This window comes from Pocillopora damicornis, chromosome 14 (genome assembly GCF_964200805.1).
Source record: "Pocillopora damicornis chromosome 14, jaPocDami1.2, whole genome shotgun sequence".
Taxonomy (NCBI): domain Eukaryota; kingdom Metazoa; phylum Cnidaria; class Anthozoa; order Scleractinia; family Pocilloporidae; genus Pocillopora; species Pocillopora damicornis.
The window spans coordinates 18,576,621-18,590,395 of NC_142683.1; the positions used below are offsets into that span (position 1 = coordinate 18,576,621).

The 13,775-nt window shown below is 41.0% G+C and overlaps 1 pseudogene across 1 annotated transcript; it reads right to left on the bottom strand.

Moving 5' to 3' along the window:
• Positions 1–1,434: 1,434 nt before the first annotated feature.
• LOC149034834 (NFX1-type zinc finger-containing protein 1-like) lies at positions 1,435–12,350 on the bottom strand (annotated as a pseudogene). Its single transcript, XR_016183210.1, has 7 exons — positions 12,215–12,350; positions 11,413–11,603; positions 7,826–9,699; positions 5,065–7,660; positions 4,128–4,507; positions 3,505–3,780; positions 1,435–2,996 (listed from the first exon to the last, which is right to left on the bottom strand). The product of XR_016183210.1 is annotated as an NFX1-type zinc finger-containing protein 1-like (transcript).
• Between the last annotated feature and the right edge of the window lie 1,425 nt (positions 12,351–13,775).

Here is a 13,775-nt window from a genome sequence, read left to right on the forward strand (position 1 = left end):
ATACTATATTTTCAAGCATTGTTGCTTGAAATATCACCTTCCAAGTGAACAAAAATTTATCGAGTTCAGGCACAAAGCTAATATTGTTAATTGCTTTGATTTTTTTTTATCTGATGTAAAACAAGAACCGTGTAAACATTGGCGGCTGGATCGATGAGAAGCGGACGAAAATAATCATGTGCTTTCCTGACTAAAGAAATTTGTGGAATTTATTGCCACATGTCTTTAATATCAATCAGTCGAAAAAAAACTTGCAGTCACATAAAATGCGTTCAGAGGTGTTTCCGTTCCGAGGCAGAAAACCTTAAGGTTTGTTATCAGATGCAAGTGCGAGAAAACTCTGTAAACGAAGATCATCATGTTACGGTGCAAATATGTATTGAGCTACTGCGAGGCGAAACGTGACTTAGTAACGGAGAGTAGTGGAATCTGGCTTGTGCAGGGGGAAGAGCGATTTGGATTGCGGTGTCTAAATTGACGAATTTTGCAAACAGCAATTTAATAAGCGCAGGATACTATTTTGTACTATTTTGTAGATTTTACTTGCGATTATTAGTCTGTGGGTTGGATGGATGATTTTGATTTGCCGGAGATAAGAGAAACCTTACATTGCTACAAGACCAATAATTATAAGTTCACAACCATGTTTCATCTCTAGGTCAAGTAGTTTATGCACAAGTTGGCCGTAGGTATTCTGCATGCGCCGTTAAATTTAATTTTCATTACCTGGATCTCCTTAGAAGTAATCAGAATCACTTCTTGCGAGAACAAAAGAATTATAGAGGTGGGAAAACAAGGATCACTTTTTCACCACTAGCTAAAACTATTTCTCAAATATTCTGATTTCGAGACAAGACATATTCGTAATTGATAAGAGATGTCACGCAACAAAATCGAACGTGACTAGTACTAGTAGTCTTTGTGGCAGTTTGCTTCGTGGAATTACTATGGTCTAAAATCGAACAACATCGGACACCACAGTCCAAAATCAGACACAAGTGTCTAAAATCGGACCCTAGTGTCCAAAATTGGACACTGGTGTATAAAATAGAACATTGGTGTCTAAACTCGGAAACTAGTCTCAAAAATAGAACACTTTTGTCTAAAAATATTTGATACTAATGTCTGAAAGCGAACACTAGTGTCTAATATCGGACAACAGTATCTCAGATCAGACACTTGCGTCCCAAATCGGACAACATCAGACGCTAGTGTCTAAAATTGTATTCTAATGTCTAAAATCGGACACTAGAGTCCGAAATTAGACACCAGTGTCTAAAATCCAACGATAGTGTCTAAAATGAAACAATGGTGCATGTCTACAACCAAACATTAGTGTCTATAATCGGACACTAGCGTCCAAAAGCGGACGCCAGTGTCTAAAGAGAATTTGGCCCGTTTGCACGCATGCGCAATTGTTGAGACTGCTTTGTAGTCATTTTTTTCCAGTTTTTATTTTATCAATGCCCTCTAAAGCGACAATAAGAATGATTATGATAGTAATCAAGTTAATATTTTGGGGAATGAATATGTTTTCAGCTCTTCTTAGAATCCTTTTCACACCTGTCCGGCGGCTTGGGCTAAAATGAATTTGAGTAAGTCCCAAAACATATTAATGCCCATGAACATGAAGTCTCTTGTTTTATTAGACTTCTTAGGTAAGCGTTTGAAAGCATCCTCTAAATCTAGTTTAATTGGTCCATTTTTTTCAGCGAATAAATCAACTTGTTTCAATATTCGGAGAGAATTTTCTCGAAAAGAGCTGACTTTGAAACTTCTACACAATAGCCCGCTTAGCATGCTCTTTCTAACGCAATATCCAATTTTTTAAGGAAATAAAAGCCAAGAATATTCTTTTCTTCTAATAATCGGTGGGGATTTTTGTTGAAATTTTCTTTGAGGGTGGATGTGGCAAATGGTGAGCAGAAACTTCTAGAAAACGCTAAAACCCTAACCCTATTTTTCCGATTCGAAAAAAATGCATTAGACGCCGCGTAACAACAAGCAAGCCGTCAAACGTCTGCGCATGGGCGAATATTGCAACGACTAGGTAACGTGCTTTCAGGCTGTCAGAGCAAAGTTGTCTCACGCAAGTTACGAATAACAGCGACACAAGGCAGTTAGTCATGGTGTTTAAAAAGCGAATAATTTTTTGGTAAAGCTCAAACAGAATGGTAAAATAACAGGATACCCATATTTGCATAAGTTTTGCGTTGAGTTTTCCTTTTCTCTACTTTCGGTTCTTTTTACAGATTTCTATGAACGCTTCAGTTTTCTTTCACTGTTTCAGCGAGAGAGCGGTTGTTTCTTATGTTTATCCTTTGATATTTTGCGCGGGAATTTGGCGCGCGACAGGCCAGAATTGATCCCTTCGCGCATGCCCGACGTTTGACTGTTGTGTTCGTCATTCGTAACGACGCGCCATTCGCTTTCTGCTTAGTGCTTCTTTTCCAGCGCTCTGTGGCGCTCGTTTTTGTTCACTTACAGTCCGCACCCTACTTTTATATACAAAGGAAATCAAACTATCTGTTACAAACTTGTATAAAATTCTCTGACGTTTAGCCTAAACCATGCACGCGAGACGTACAGCAACAAATCAAAACTATTTTAGCTTTGCCCTTCATGTTACACCGCCTAGTCTACTAAATGTATAATTAATAAGCTGCCGATTACGTTTTAAAATCAGTTTTAAACCTTTTTACGCCTCATCCACGATCCTGTAATTTTCCATGTTCGCTTGTTCTGACCAGGCCGCGTGTCTCGCACCATCCATCTCAGGAGCTAATTGGTTTCCGTCTTCCAGTCTGTGATGTGCTCCACCAATCACAGCTCCGCATTCAATGCACGTGCTTTTCTGATTGGCGCCACCACACTCACCTATAGTGTAGGGATGTCCGTTTGGACATTTGAACCAATGACCTTGTTTAAAGCCCATGGCAGATACGATTTGTTGTCTCTCTTCTGGCGTTATCGGCCAAAGACTTGGGTAATCCGTCCTATAATAAACGAAGAGGAAACTAATTTGTTTTACACTATCTCCATCGACATCGCCGTTACTGTTTCAGTTTTTACGACCTTACTGTGCCTTAGAAGTCACAGATTTCAAGATTTTGTTTCCTTCACAAAAGGCAGCCGAAACAAATCGCCGCCACAGGAATCCCACTCGGGATTACGCTGCCCACAGGTAAAGTAACCAAAAGTGAAGACATTCAGAATATTAGAAAGATTTAGAAAAAAAGTACGAAAACGGCAAATGGCAAATGACTCGCTCGTAAATGTGGTTCTAAATCGATCTATTATAGAGAACATTTTTCACAGACAGAAGCGAATAGCAAATTTTCTAACTTCTTTTTGTTTTAGATATTTCATTACAGTTACCCCAACCATTTCGTCGGGCTTTGCTGATAGTTTTTCGGTGTCTTTTAAAACTCCTGGGTAAAGAGAAAGTCACGTTGTGTATGATATGATTGTCTTAAAAACGAAAGTTATCATCTGATGACCCACCTAATTCCAGATAACATTTCTAGTAGTTCGTCAAGCCTCTCGGTTTGTATATGTTTGCCACTGGACAGCTCATCCTGCACATCTCTCAAAAGGTTACCATGCGATTCCATCAGCGTCAGGTTGAGTTTTGTAATGTTGTGTTTCAGCAGACACAGTTCGAAACGCAGATTAATCCTCGTACATTCCAAGTTTATGTCGCACAGCTCTCTCTCTCCGAGACTGTTCCGGATAATGCACGTGTTTTTAAATACTCCAATTCCTCCTGGAGAGTCAAACCTAGTAACCAAATAATGCAAAAAGGGGTTACTTCCATAAACCGAGTCAATCCCTTCGCCGTCAAAAGAAAACCCCCGCCCCCTCCCTCCCCTGCTCCTATATCCATCCCAGTTTCCTTATACATCTTAATACTAACTCAAGCTTAAAGTTCAAAACCTTCACCTTTACTTGAGAGAGGATGTGTTACAGTCAGAGAGGTAGTCAGTCCGTCGGGAGGGGGGTTGGGTATTGCAAGACATTTGGTTACAGCAACTTAATTGGCCACAACAGAGGCCTGTCTCTCAGGAATTTTTTAAATACAAGGATTCAAAACGCGCCAAACGAAAAAAACACGCTTGTAAACATACCTTCTGATTGACTCCTGTTGTTGGGAAGCTTTGCTTTAAACGCGAGAAATCGCTCCATCAGCATCACCTGGTTTGTGACTACAGCTGCCACTACTGAGTTGGATATTTTGTTGACACGCTTCATCAATACACTCCACTCCTTCTCAGCTGCAAATTTCGGCCGTAAAAGTTGCAAACGTTCTTTCAAATCTTTTCTCGTAGTTTCGATCTCATCCTGATTCCCGTTGACCTTGGCCTTCACTTTCTCAATGTCGAGCAGCTGCTGTTTAATAACATTACCGTATCGCTGGCTCCTTCGGATAGCAGTCTTGCAACGAGGACAAGTTTTCAGTTGAATCACGTGACGATTATCTTCGCTGTTAATGGGCATGTCCATGTAGCTACAAAAAATTACGGTAAAGAATATCATTATTGTCTAATCTTGCTTGTTCGGAATTGTTATAATCAGAGCTAGATAAACAAATTTAACAATGAAAATGAACTTTATGCTCTCATGTACCTACCGACATCTGAGCCGAGAGTTAGTTGTGCTACCCACTCATTTCAACATCTATTTAACGAACCGGTCGGTATAACTTTCACATTTAACGAAAACATTTTGATCCAAGTCAAAGATATAGTTAAGTTCTGGCGCTAAAGAAGGTAAAATTGTTAATTTTCAAATAAGACGTTCAGTCGTTCCAATACTGTCCTTCTTAACTTTATTTTCTACCCGAACTAAGGACCTCCTTTTACTGTCTCTGAAAGACTGAATGGGAGCCGCCAAACTATAGCCCACTAATCCTCATCAGTTTAATTCGGTCATAGATCCAGGGCTAGCATAACAGTTTTGACAAGAATAGCACCAGTTTGTTCCTAAAAAGATCCTATAATGAGGCCAAAGCCTATTGGGGCTTACCAAGTCATAGTGCAGCATTTTCGGCAAACAAATACTCACTAATCAAGATCTTTTACCGCGAAGATGTGTTTGCAGTCCGGAAGCTGAATGAAACGTGCACGAGATTCGTCTTCTCCACCTAAAAAGATTTGGGTGATCGGGTCGCCATCGTTCGTCATACACACAGCACAAATACATTGCTCTCCACACAAACCTCGACAACGATGGCGACGACGGTTCTTTCCACATTTGAGGAGCTTCTTGCAGGGCCTGTCACATCTTGGGCGATCGCACAATTCACCATACAACTTGCTACACTTGAAATGAGAGCATTCCCATTTGCACTTTTCAGCGCAAGGCTTGCAAGCCTCCCCACACTGGTAAGCACATTTCGAATGCACGCAATGGTTTTCGCAAGAAACCGTGCAAGGCGGGCAAGAGCTTGTGCACCCCGCCCTGCAGACATGAGAGCAGACCAACAAACGGCTACACTTCAGTTTGCAGCGCTTATGAACTCGACCCATGCGACACTCGCCACACTTCCCGGAGCACGAGTGACCACATTCCAAAGTGGCACCACAAAGGACTGGGCAATCTTCCGGAGTTGCCGAGCAGGCAATCTCAACTTCATGACCACAAGGCCAATCTTTTCTCTTGACAAGCTCTTGGCATTTTCTTGTGCAAGGTTGACTACAGTATCTCTGACAGCGGTGGAAACAGGGTAGCTTTTTATCGCACGTTACTCGGCACTGGACCTTCTTCAAATCATCTCCGCATTTCACGGTTGTCTTATGCCCGCAGGATGGTAAAGCCTTCTCCACCACCACTTGACAGTATGTGTCGCATTTCTGCCAGCAAAGCTTTGAACACGTGTGGTCACAGCCAACGATTTTCTTGACGCACGGCTCTCCGCACCGATATTCCAAGTGATCGACATCATTTGGGTGACATGACCGTTTGCATGCATGCCCGCATTTCAGGCGCACTTCACAGGGACGCTGACATCCCCCTTCAGGAGCTTTTCCTTCGAAATCTTCGGCTGTTTCTGCTGTGATCTCTTCATTGTGGCTTTGACATATGAGAGTTAAAGACTCTCCAAAGCTACTACTTGCTTTTAAATCGCCGACAATTTTGTTCCAGACTTCACTGTGTTTGCAGAGAAGGGTGAAGTTTCCAATACAGTAAAAGCCCTTTTTAGCACGAGAAAGCGCCACGCATGCACGGTTTTCCATCTTGATGAACCCAGCCTCGTCTTCTTCGTTACTGCGCACGAGCGATAGAAGAATGATGTCATTTTCTTCACCTTGAAAGTTGTCGACTGTTGTAAGACGCACTTGGCCGAGGTCGTCCCTTTGTCTCACTTGGACGCAGTCTCTGATGGCGAACATTTGCCCTGTGTAGGTTGTCAGAAGGGTAATTTGATGGGATTTATAACCTTGTTGTAACAGATACCGACACAAGGCCACCACAAACTTAGCTTCGTGATCATTCACATGGCTGTACGAATCTTCGCAGGGATTCTCTAAATGACTGTGGTTGATAAAGAACATGTTCTTCTTTATTCCTTTGATATCTTCATATTCCTCTACTGTCTTGTGATTCTCAAGATCGTCATAAATGTGTTTCATCAAGGCGGCAATTTCAGGTCTCATACGATGCTGTACGTTGAGGGTGTCACACTGAAGTCCCACATTTACCATTCTTTCAAACAGGGACACATCCAGATGGTACTTCTTGGCTAAGACATACACTTCCGGTTTAGGTCTGAGTTGCTTGTGATCACCAATCAAAATCAGGTGTTGACAGTCTTTGGTCAGTGACGTAATTATGTGGGCCTCCATTACTTCAGCGGCTTCTTCAACAATTACAATTTTAGGGCGAATCCGCTGGAGTATGCGGCGATATTTGGCGGCACAAGTGGTGGTCATTCCAATGATCTTCGCACTTTGAAGAATATGAAAGTCTTCTTCTTGCATCACTTCAAACTTACGCGCCAATGCTCTTTCGTAATCTGGCTGTTTTCTCTGAAGTTTCTTCATGTGAAATTTCTCTGCTTCCTGAAGCCACAATCTGTACAGCCTCCATCGTTCAAGTGGCGACAATCTCCACAAGTTGTAAATATTACGTTTCTCTTCACCAATAACGTCCTCTCGAAGAAGATGGTTACGAAGCATAAGCGGTTGTTCAGTGTCTTCAATTGTACTGATAGTTACCTCTGACGACTGGGTTTCTCTTTCCTCTTCGTTATCTACGAAGTTCCGAGCTGACTCCTGCGTCTGAAAAACCTTCTCCATTTTTACATCATGATCATTATTCTTAGTATTGTTTCGCTTAGCGTCGAAGTGCAAGCCCAACCATTCACATAACAAAGAATCTTTGTTGGTTCGAGATTTGTGAAACCATTTGTAATGACGATTCATCATGAATTCACTTAGAATCTTAAATGCGAGAATCCTTCTTCTAGAACATTTTAGGACAGCAACACAAAGATCGAGGGATCCTTCTTCGTTTAGTTCTCGGATCTCGTTTTGAGCACTTTTTCTTGCACTGTAGATTGCTTGTGGAGTTTCCTTATTCTCAGCAGTTTCATTCCGCCGCGCCCTCAGGGAACAGCGCTCCAACTTTTCACTGCAACGTCCACCAACGCGCACAATACCTATTATGGGTAAGACATTCCAGAAAAAATATAATTAAACGCATTTATGTACACACAAGTATTTACTTGAAAAAAAAGCTTAGTTTCAGTCCTTGGCTCTTTGTTAGAGACTTGGAACCCCAAGAGTTCTCACACACGTAAAATGCCCCCCTTTTGTAACTTTACCTTCCATCGGTAGGCCAGCTAGGAAATCGTCTAAGGCGTGGTTCGTGTACGACACCATCAAAATTGGTGACGGTTCACTATCGTTCTGCCACATAGGGGCGCTCTGTAGAAGAACACGTGCTATCTTGTGACCAACGTACGTCTTCCCAGTCCCTGGCGGTCCTTGAATGACGGCGAACTTTTTGGTCAGTGCCATTTTGAAAGCGTTCATCTGTGACTCGTTGAAGCCCAGATCTTCTGGATTGAGTTCCGAGTCGTAAATATTCTCGACACGAGCGGGTCGGTCGGTTACTGGGCTGCCATTTTCGGAAGCTTCACTACTGTCATCACCGGCACTTGGTTGAGAGGCCGTTGAGTCCACCCCTTCTTCTATCATTCCACTCAAGTCGAAGAAACCACCAGTGTTGATTTCATGCGCAGGTGGCTCCACATCTTGATTGCATCGTACAATGTGTTCTTCAAAGGGAAGTCCACCCGGCTCAATTTCTTGCAAGCCCTCCAAAACATGTCTGTAGGCTTGAAAGAATGCTGGGGATTCTACCATATCAAACTTCTTTTTTTCCTCAATAAACCGATTCAGATTTTCGAACTGGACGTCTTCAAATCGCACTTCAAGCTCGCCAACATAGAGGTCGCGTGAATCTCGATTCTCCACGATCGCAAATAGAAGAGTGCGAAATTCATCTGATGAAAGACAAAGGAGAGAGCCCAGTTTGAAAAGCTTGCTCTTCTCCCATCTCACGCGAGCTATATCCGGGTGAAACGAGTTGAACCGGATTCTGTAAACCATACCCTTTCCGCTGCATACGGGATACATTATTGTGACGTCATGGTACACGCGAACGCTTCGCGCGCGTTTGCTGTGATGCACGTTCCCTGCTCCCGGATTGTAGGACTTCTGAAGTTGTTCTATTCCACTGCGCAAAGGCAGTATGAAGTCTTCTCTTAAAAGTCGAAATTGCACGTCTAAATAATGATCCTGGTCTAAGTACTTTCCATCTACAACGTTTTCACGAAGGAAAGGCTTGCTGTAAGGTCTTAAATCTGCGGCTTGGGGAATCACGCTCATTTTGCGAAAATCCTCGGGTGGAGTTCGATGAGATTGATTCTGGCGAACTGTTTTCCAGCGATTTATATCATCTTTGTACTCCTTGACTTGATGAAGTTTCTTCTCCAACGTCTCTGCGTCTTCAAGGAGACCCTTACTCTTCAGATTACCCACCGTCTCATTCAGTTGGGCACTGGGAATGAGGTGAATTACGTCTTGTTCAAATCTCTGCAGCAACTCCAGGAAAACCTCTGCTAACAGCAAGACCAGTCTATCAGGCTGGTAACTGTCACTAAACGCCGAGGCATTGGACATCTGGCTGATAAACTTGGTTAGATGCAACTGTAAAAAATTTGTTTTAATTGCCATGCGCAGAAGTTTATTAGCAATCTCCTTTTTATCATTCGGTGAGCAGCACATGTGAATAGCTCGAATAACAAGCTTCATCAGATCGGGTCGTATTTCTTTTGCCTCCAGTAGAGCTTCAAATCGTTTAGATTTGTTGAAAAGATCCAAAATTCCCTCGTCAGGAGAGTTTGAATCACATACTTTTTCTAAGGCCTTATAATTGAGAGGATAGGAATCTCTTCCTCGTTGTACATGTGTTCCTGCCCCATTTCTATCAAATGCGGGTCTTCTTCCCCGGGAAAACTCATGTGAATGACGAGTTCTACTGCCATTTCGTTCCATTAATCCTTGTCCATTGAAAGAGACGCGCGGATTTCTTTCTCCTGTAACAGCTCTCTTCATTTTTGTTCTATTTTGAAGTTAGGGGAACTGTGCCATCGAGTGTTTGGCATACCTAAGGTCACTGAGGACTTCTTTTCTTCTTTCGAAAAAAAGAAAGAAAGAAAACGTTACCAAAAATTCTCGTGACAAAAGGTGGTAAGATAGTAAGTGGTTAGGGTTAGGGTTAGTCGGCCGGATTTTCCTGATTTGAGGAGTCCTGAAAAGGACTGTTGTTGCTTACAGTTACTATTGTTTCGAGAACCTCAGCGGAAGTCACTATCAGAGTCAATTGAAGAGCTACCTTTCAGTGGAGTGTAAGGAGTCTGGCTCGTAAATTTGATTGGTCAATTTTGCGCTTGAAAGTCAGTCGGTCGGTCGGTCGGTCAGCCATTCAGCAAGTTTGTGGTCGTGTTTGAAGCTTTCCAAGTTAAAGTAACTATTTGATAAACCTTGAGAATTGTTATTGATCAGCTAACGTTGATCAGCAGCATTTGCATCAATGCTTGTGTTTTTGAGGGTAACAAAATAAGACTAAAAACTCGTATACCTGAACTTAGTTTTGTAGGATTAAGGTGGTTTATAGATCTCTCCAGGAGTTGGTAAAATCGTTTCTACAGAAAACTGTATTTTAACAAGTTATGGATGATGAGCTGCTCATGTTTTTTTACCCAACAGCTTGGTATTCCTTAGATAGATCTATCTAAAGGCTTTCTAATGTAAAAATTACTCTAGCTGTTGAAGGCACTCTAATACTGATCCCAAGGGAACCCTACTATGCGTCTTGTTCGCTTATCCTCCTAGCCTACAGAGCAGGCGTAATTTTGGCGAGCGAGTACTCAGTATTTTTTCAGCGACAATTATGGCCGCCATCTTCGATTTTAATGGTAGTGGTGAGCTGGGGAGAGAAAGAAATTTTTACCAAGGGGGTGAGTGACGATCAAAACAAGGAGAGGGGTGGGGATGGGGAAAATATTTCTCCTTTCGCCCCTCCCCCCCCCCCCCCTTCCGATGCCTCTATTTCCAAATCATATATGGCCGGTTGAATAAGCGATCGCGAGTTTCTTAAAGTTAACTCGCCCTAATAAGACGCCTGAACTTCAGCTACCAATTTGTCTGTTTCTACTGCGCGCTACAGACATTGCAAATTTACATGTTATCGGTTATCATAATCTAGTTAATGCACTCTGGTGCTTTAGATCTTGATTCATATCATTCTTAAACAGCTTGAGTTTACCGATTAGATGAACGACCCCGGAAACTTATAGCTTCACGATGGTCGTGTCCATAGAAAGATTCTGTTCAGTCTAAAAACGAGCATGCGAAAAGAAACCGCAGAAGATACCAGAAATTCACTCGCTACAGAGCCGAACATTAAATATCAATACCGTTTTCAACGAGTGTGTTTTCATCTTAGTGAAATATTCTGAAGTCTCCAAGTTTAGAAGTACTGTTTTCTGTAGCATCGAGGATCTTTCGATAAAGGTAAGTATCTCAACTTTAACCTACTAAGTAAATTTGGAATTCCACACACATTTCGATCAAATTATTCAGGATGGAAATATGTTGTTTTCTTGAGAACGCTCAGATCCTGTGGGAAGTCGACGTACTTCTCTTTTACTATCAGATCGATTTCTTTACTAAAGTTGTGGAAATTCTTTCCAATAACCAGAATCAGGGCATTACCAAGTACAAAAGTCCATGTATTTGCACATAATCGAATTTCCGGGAATCTTGAAGGCCTTAAGCTTCAGTCGTTGAGAGTTAGTACTACTTTCTGAAATATTCAGGAATATTAATGATTAATACATACCCAAGACTCCCTTGAAATCGATTTGGTGTACCACTTATCACGAAAACAGGAAAAAGAAGGTGGAAAAGATGTAAACGTCACTTGAGCACTACCATCTTTCGGACTAGATTATTCTGCGAAACACTGCGAAGCGTATCAGGAATTCCGGGAAAAGCATCCTCTTCGTGATTGGTCGAACGCATGGAATGATTCTTGTGTCACGTAAGAAAAGCGAGATTCAATCACGCGACCAAGAAGTAATGTTATACAACCGCGAAAGTTTCGCGAATCTATTGCACTAGACTCTGCGAACTGACGCAACAAAATTCGAGCAAAAAATTGATAAGTTTACCATGAACGGTAAAAACTTTGTTAAGAAACGAGATCACCAAAAATTTGCATATTTATAAAGCATTATAAATTTGATTTTGTTCAAAAGAATTTCCACAGACCCACTACGTAAATGTCCCATTGTCTCTTAAAGACATATTACAATTCATTTCTAATTTAAGGCACTCATTAGCATATAGAAGCAAAACATTTTTCTCCAGAACCGTACACAAGTTATTCAGAAATTGTATATACGAAAAAATGTTTCATCATTCAAGCTCTCATTCTTCTAAATTCATTCTTTGTAATAAAATTATAGCCTACGTGACGATAAAGTAAACCAAAACCAAAACAATTCTCCCTTACATCGGTCAAAAACTATATTTACGTTTTAAATGGCTACTGATGAAACTCAAGGCCGTTCTGAATTAGTTGTTTTCAACACGGTACCGTCATCAATTATCCACATAATATATATACAATTTCTACATACCTTCACTTCACTTGGAGCCGTCAAGGAGAACTTTCTCCGCTAAAGACAAGGAAAATAAGGACAGCATCTGTGGTTCACATTTCGCAGAACCTTCCCCGAGGCAATTCTGAGAAAAGCATCTTCCTTGTGATTGATTGAATGTTCAGAGTTGATCACAAAAACGAATCAAATTTCAGTGACGTGTCCGTGAGTCAGTCAAAACCAATTAACTAAGGATTATGTGTGGAAAGGAAGTAGTTTGTTCGTAAGTAGTTTCTGGAGGGAAATGCGTCAAAAAAACAACAACAGAGAAATGATCGATCGATCTATAGCGAAATCCTAAGAGACCGTTTCTCAAGTGTGTGACGTAACAGTTTTTTTTTTCAAAAGGATAACTCCATTTTTAATAAGCTTAACCCTTTAACTCCCAGGATCTCATTAGTAATTCTCGTTACTGTCTGCCATACAGTTCTTGTGATGTTAGTTCTGAGAATTTGGTACCGAATCAACAAATAATCCCATAACTGATATTTTTCTTTATTCTCATCCTTTGCCTCTTTGATATTGTATTGATTTAGTAAGGAGAATTTCTGTCTTGGTCACTCGTCGGAGTTAAAGGGTCTGGATCTCCATAGAAGTAATCAGGATCATTTCTTATATCAACAAGAGAGCTAAAACGGGGAAAGCAAATACAAATTATTCGTCACCGACTAACACTGTTTTTTGAAATATCCTGACGGATATACTGACATTTCTTATATCAACAAAGAGAGCTAAAACGGGAAAAGCAAATACAACTTTAATTATTCATCACCGACTAACACTGTTTTTTGAAATATCCTGACGGATATACTGACATTTCTTATATCAACAAAGAGAGCTAAAACGGGGAAAGCAAATACAAATTATTCGTCACCGACTAACATTGTTTTTTGAAATATCCTGACGGATATACTGACATTTCTTAGATCAACAAAGAGAGCTAAAACGGGAAAAGCAAATACAACTTTAATTATTCATCACCGACTAACACTGTTTTTCGAAATATCCTGACGGATATACGGACATTTCTTATATCAACAAGAGAGCTAAAACGGGGAAAGCAAATACAACTTATTCGTCACCGACTAACACTGTTTTTTGAAATATCCTGACGGATATACTGACATTTCTTATATCAACAAGAGAGCTAAAACGGGGAAAGCAAATACAACTTATTCATCACCGACTAACACTGTTTTTTGAAATATCCTGACGGATACACTGACATTTCTTATATCAACAAGAGAGCTAAAACGGGGAAAGCAAATACAACTTATTCATCACCGACTAACACTGTTTTTTGAAATATCCTGACGGATACACTGACATTTCTTATATCAACAAGAGAGCTAAAACGGGGAAAGCAAATACGACATATTCATCACCGACTAACACGTGTTTTTCGAAATATATTGACGGTTCCGAGAGGACTGAATAAATAAGTCACTCAAGATAAGCTAACGTGACAAACGCCACTATATTTTTGTGGCGGTTTTCATCCCATATTCAGAGGGGATTTTCTTGGAATTTTTCTTTAAGA